The sequence below is a fragment of the Henckelia pumila genome, unplaced genomic scaffold (genome assembly GCF_033568475.1).
Source record: "Henckelia pumila isolate YLH828 unplaced genomic scaffold, ASM3356847v2 CTG_80:::fragment_1, whole genome shotgun sequence".
NCBI classification, from domain to species: Eukaryota; Viridiplantae; Streptophyta; class Magnoliopsida; order Lamiales; family Gesneriaceae; genus Henckelia; species Henckelia pumila.
The window spans coordinates 400,581-407,592 of NW_027331883.1; positions in this window are offsets into that span (position 1 = coordinate 400,581).

Genomic DNA, 7,012 nt, shown 5'->3' on the forward strand with positions numbered 1-7,012 from the left:
AAAAAACTGAAAAATGCTTCCTATAATCTCTCATAAACATTATCTTAGTATCTAGTAGTCTAGCAACAAAGATTAGTCATCTAGAGACATCTTACTTGTGTCGGATTGTAAAAAAATTCCCTACCCCATCATATATATATATATATATATATATATCAAAAAAAATAATGAGTTCAATTTTATAAGACATATCTCCTATTTGGATAATTCGTGAAAAAAGATTACTATTTATTGTAAATATAACAAAGTTGGCATGTCTTTTTAGGTTCATGAGACCGTCTCACAAGCTTTTGATCGAACTACTCACGAGCTACTCATGAGTAGCTTGATTCCCTTACACCCCTACAGCCGAACACCGAATATGCTAAATTTTGTTTAGCCGAGGTTGATCAACTGAATTGATTTCTTCTCGTGTGTCGATGTTAATTGACAAACAATTATTATGTACGTAATGACGCCAACTGATCCGAATGGAATTAGGCAAGAGAATCAGAAGAATCTAAATGCAGCTTTGGGGATGAAATTTTTGATAAGTGCTGATTCTCATCCCCAGATAGATGGATAGTCAGAGCGGGTTACTTTTATCCTCGAAGATTTGTTGAGGGCTTTTGTGATCAACTTTCAGGGCTCGTGAGAGTCGAGACTACCTCTAGTGGAGTTCATCTATAACAACAATTATCAGGCGTCTATAGGTATGACTCCATACGAGACTCTTTACGAAAGAAGGTGTAGATCTTCCGTGCATTGGAACGTTGTTGGCGAGAGGATTCTCTTAGGTTCCGATTTAGTTCTGCAAACTGCAGATATCATGGTTCAAATTCGAGATAAGATGAGGATCGCACAGAGTCGTCAAAAAAGTTATGTTGATCGACGACGATGAGACCTCGAGTCTGCCTTTGTTGACCCCGTCTTTGTGAGAGTCGCGTCCATGAAGGGTGTGGTGCATTTTGGTAAGAAAGACAAGCTCAGTCCGAGGTTTATAGGTCCGTTTGAGATTCTGGAGAGGTTTGGTACGTTGGCATATCATGTAGCGTTACCACCTAGCCTTGCAGCAGTTCACAACGTATTTTGTGTCTCGATGTTGCGAAAGTATATCTCCAATCCATCGCATGTTTTGGATTTTGAGCCTCTACAGTTGGTGTCAGAATTGTTGTTCGAGAAGCGACCGGTGTAGATCTTGACGCGAGAGGAGCAGAGACTGCGGACGCGAGTTATTCCCATGGTCAAGGTCCGGTGGCTAAATCATTCTGAGGATGAGGCTACCCGGGAGGCCAAGGCCGAATTTAAATTATATATATATAAATATTTTAAAATTCATTTTTTCACCTAATCGGGCTATTTTAAGAATTTATAGGACACTTTAAAGTTGGGTTTTTATTAAATCCGAAAATTTGTATTTTTGGGTCCAAAAATCTTGGTTGTGGGCTAAGACTTATTTTTTTAAAGCCCAAAATCTTAGGCGGCCCATGAACCATTTCTCTTAACCGTCAGAATCCAAAAATCTTGGTTGTGGCTAAGACTTATTTTTTTAGAAGCCCAAAATCTGAGGCGGCCCATGAACCATTTCTCTTAACCGTGAGAAGCCAAGGCCGACATCCGAACGCGTTATCCTGAGCTCTTTGGTACGCACTTCAATTTCGAGGACGAAATTTCTTTTAAGGGGGGGAGAGTTGTAACACCTAGAATTTCTTTTACGATAAACCGTATGCATAATTAGGAAATTTAATAATTTAAAATATAATAAAATAATAATGAAATAAAGTAAGGGGTTAAATGACTTTTATTCGCCAATCCGAGTATTTTAAGGTTTATTCTATAGAAAAATTTAAATTATATATATATAAATATTTTAAAATTCATTTTTTCACCTAATCGGGCTATTTTAAGAATTTATAGGACACTTTAAAGTTGGGTTTTTATTAAATCCGAAAATTTGTATTTTTGGGTCCAAAAATCTTGGTTGTGGGCTAAGACTTATTTTTTTAAAGCCCAAAATCTTAGGCGGCCCATGAACCATTTCTCTTAACCGTCAGAATCCAAAAATCTTGGTTGTGGCTAAGACTTATTTTTTTAGAAGCCCAAAATCTGAGGCGGCCCATGAACCATTTCTCTTAACCGTGAGAAGCCCTACAATCTTCATCTCCTTCGTCGACTTCTCTGGGAGAAACAAATATCCCTTGTGTTGTTCCCTCTCATAGCACACACCTCATACAAAATCTTTGTCAAATTTCAATTCGGCTCGTCGCAAGCTTCGATTTCCTACATTTCTTTCTTCGATTTAGGCATGCTCAACTTCTTTCTTAGCTCGGGTCGATCCTAACAATTTTTGTGTCTAAGTTTAACTTTTAGAAGATACCCCTAAATTATAATGTACGTTCATATTATTTTAAACTAATAAAAAAAATTTCGATTTAAACAATGTTTAATAGTCAAAATATTTTTATTTTAATTGAGTGATAAGATCAAATATGTACAAAATGATTACTATAAAACAAACTCGTCTGACAGTTTAGAGTTAACAATATTGATCGAATTGTTCAAGGAATTTTTTCTCAATTAATAACATAACCAATTCATTTAATATTTTCTTATAACACGGTTTATTGAGAAAATGTTTTGAAAAGCTTTAAATTTGAGAAATTTTGTTTTGCTCTTATAACAACAAGATTTTATAAGCAATGTGAGCATTTGAAAAATATCCATCTATTTTTTTTTCAATTAATTCACTACATCCATTGTCAATTTTGTTTCTCTTGGTAATGAGAACTTAAAAAATGTCTAACTCCAAAAATAAATCATCCTCATTAATATCAGAACAACCCCTATGAGTCAGAAAATATGTTTTTATATTGGTCCAATTACACTACTATATAATAAATTTAGGGAATAAAATGGTATTTTGTTTATATTGGACACAAGAAAAATAATTTATATTTGAAAAAAATTATCAAGAGACCTAGGAATAATAAACTTTATAAATAAATTTATCAATAGGCCCATAAATAATAAAAAAGTTTATATTAGACAGTAGGCAAAAAAATAATAATTTTCGGTGATATAAATGAAAAAAGTCCAAAAATAATAAATTTATATTTGATCAATTTACACTTTTATATAATAAATTATTTTTTAAAAAAATTATGGCCCGAATAAAATGGGTCCACAGACTCTTATGCCTCAGGAACGGCCCTGTAATCTTAGCGCCCCATTTTGATCGATATTATGCTTATTTGGTTGATAAAAGAATTGTGTTTGCATTTGTGTGTGGTTTCGAGCATAATTTTAAGGTTTATGCAACGTTTCATTTTTATTCAATGGATGGTTCGATTATATTTTTTTTATTTACTGGGCATAGCTGGTTCGAGTTTGATGTTTCCTTGTTTCAGTGGGTGGCTAGATCCCTTGAGATCATAGTTTGGAGATGGGTGTGGTCTGATAGTGGTTAATGGCTGAGGCCGGTCGGATCTTGGGTGAGGCAGTGAGCAGGGGCTGGTCCAGGATCCTGCCGGCCGGAGCAAGAGTGAACGCCGCTAGGGAAGGAGGCGGTTCCTTGGAGTTGCCGAAGGGGGGAGAAGAGAAGAATGGAGGCGGATTGGGAACTGTGGGCTTGGTCCTAGTGGGGCTGGTCCGGGTTAGGAGTCCGGGTTCGGGTTGGGTTAGGAGTCCGGGTCCGGGTCGAAATAATTAGGGTTTGGGGTTTGGTCCGGGTTATTCTTAAATTGGGCCTGGAAAGTTATTTAGGTGTCTAGTTGATTATTTGGGCAACAATTCTTATTGGGCTTATAAATTTATTTTAGGTTTGAATTAATCATTTTGTTGGCTTAAGTAAATTAAATAAGTTAATGGGGCCCAATATGTTTATTTGGGTTTAATTCTTTTAAATAGGCCAAATTTAATTGGGTCGGTTAAATTAATTTTAGGAGCCCAAATGTCTTTTAGGTTTAAAAGTGTAATTGTGTTAAATAATTAATTGGGCCAAACTTAGTTCCAAGGCCTAGGTTAAGGGGCAGTAACTCGAATCAGCCGTGACAGATCATGTAGTTCGTAAATATATATTTAATATACGTATATGCATATTTTGATATAAATTTGATTTTTATGAAAAAAAAATTAAATATATATTTACGGGCAAAAAATTCAAGGAAAAATTATATTTTAATTCACGATTCATGCATATATTTTATGTTAAGTTAAAGGCATGTGAAAAAAAATATTTTGGGATAATTGATGTGATTTGTGACAAATACGGGACTGGAGGTCGGGATTCCGGGCCCGATGACCTTTTCACTTATGATTACGTGGTATAGGAGCCGCAGGGAAACCTCATAGGTTCGGTGACCTTCGCCGCCACGTACGTTGATTATAGATTGATCAATCGAATTGGGTTACATTTCACTGATATGATCCACAGTAATGATTTTATGACTATATCATGCCATGATTATGCTACGCATTTATGTTATGATTATGTTTACGATTTAGTATGATGCATACGATTTTACGATCATGCATACATTATAATCCTCAGGTTATTTTTATATACGATGTGTGTTTGCATGTGGTTTTACTTAGTAGTACTCGTTATTAAATATAGAGCATGCTGGGACTTTAGGCTCACTAGATCTAAATGGTGTGCAGGTGAGGCTGATGCTAGTATTGATGACGTGGTCATGAAGGGCGGTGAGGACGACTGAGCATCCAGAGTTGGCTAGCATACCCGTGACCTTTGCAGTACTTTATGTTTCCATACTTATTTTATGAGACTTTTATTTGAGGGTTGTAATAAACTACTTTTTACACGTGTTACATACTTTCATCATGATTTGCTTGCTGTTGGAATTTTAAACTACGTATTTCCGCATTTTGCGATACCGTATTCTTGTGTTTGGATTTTCTTTAAATTATTTCGTGCGTTTCAAATTGCTGAAATTACAAACAAACTATTATACATTATTTTACCTGAAACAAAAATATATTTTTAGTATAACGCATATATGTAATTAAATAATTTGAATATGTGTATACAAAAAAATATCTCTCGAGTTCCGGTCGTTTCACTTGTACTCCTAATTAAATTACTCGGGCCTAGAGGTGTGCATTAAACGGTTCAAACCAAAAAACCGACCGGACCGTAAATTTCGGTTTTTTTGGTTCGGTTTAAATGGTTTTTCGGTCGATTTTGGTTTTGATTTTTGATATTTTAGTTTTCCGATCCGGTTTACGGTTTTGAATTTTATTTTCATTAGGTTTACAGATTTGCCTCATTCCTTCTTGATTTTCCACCGTTAATCCCTAACTTAGTAACCGTCAATTGTTATATTTTTTATTATTTTATTTTAATGTCGGTAAAATAACTAACAAATTGGTTACAAAAATCATAGCTATGCCTATTTTTATTACTTAATTATGATGTTTTAAGATAATAAAAAACTTGGTTTGATCACTGTTTTTTATTATATTTATTTTAAATAATTTAACATACAACTTCATTTATAACTCAAATTGTTACTGAAATCGTAATAACCGACCGTAATAACCAAAACCGTAATAAAAATAACCGAACCAAACCAAAATAAAATGGTTTGGTTTCGGATTAGGAATTTGAAAAACCGTAAACCGAAACATATAACCAAAATTTGTTAAAACCGAATCGAACCGACCATTGCACACCCCTACCCGGGCCCAAAATAAAATAACCTGGACCCAAACCCATATCACATGACCCAAATGGCACTTGACCCGACCCGGACACCACCGGCCCGAGCCCTGCCCGAGCTGCCCGATCAAGCCAAGCCCTAACTCTAGCCCTTATCACCCAACATGCACAACCCACTCCTAGCCCGACGGCCACCCTGCTCCGGCCACCCCTGGCCGAAGCCCCGCCGACAAGACCACCCCAAGATCCTGCCGGACCACCTTGGACCGGCCATGGCTTGCATAACAAGAAATACATATCAAATTATTCTGCACTGAATTTGAGTTCAGCAGTTCTGTCAATTCCCTCCAAAGAGATGAGATTTTTCGAGGCAAATCAGAGAAACGATTGCCTGCCCATGCCTTAGAAACACCCTTAAAATCTGATAATTGTCGACGTAGATCATCAGCTAGTCCATTAGTCTGCCACTGTTCCATCACCATATTGAAGTCTTCCTTCACCATCCATTTATGTTCAAACATGAATCTCTTAGGACCTTTCTGAAAATGATTCTCAGAATCCAATTTCGTAGACATCGAGATGAGACGATGATCCGATTGGTAATAATCCAGATGATTAACTTCCGCAGATGGATAAAGCATTTGCCAATCAAAAATTACAAAAGAATCTATCAAGTCTTTCGAAAATAATCTCCTCATTATACCTCCGAATCCGATTGCACCAAGTAAATTTGTTACCTTTGCATCCCATATCACGAAGCCTGCATAAATCAATCACATCTCGGAAAGCAGTCATTTGAGTTGGGGATCGTAAAGATCCTCCTAATTTTTCACTATAAAAAAGGATTTCATTAAAAACACCTCATACTAACCATGATTGCTTAGGTTATACAACCGTGTAAGAAGATCCCAGGAAAAGTGTCTAAGAAGCAATTATGGATTACCATAAAATCCATTAAATCTCCAATCCTTAAGTTCATGTGTTACAATACAATCAATATGGCCAATAGATTACGAGCAAATGGAAACATCATACGATTCTTTCCACAACAATACCAAACCACCTTTTCTACCCACACAATCCAAAGAAAAATCCCTTTAAAACCCAACGAAGTCCTCCAAGTTTCATATTGATATTTAAGTAATTTTGTTTCAGAAATAAAAAGCAAAGAAGGGTGACTTTTGGCAACCAGGCGCCTCAATTCCCGGAATGCCCGTGGGTTACCAAGACCACGTGCATTCCAAACAAAGCAATTCATAATTGTCGACGGGGCTGCAGAGCATCCTCCGCCATTTCCATCTCAATCACAATACTGGCTTTGGAGTCTTGTTTGATTTTTTTATTAATCGAACTTGA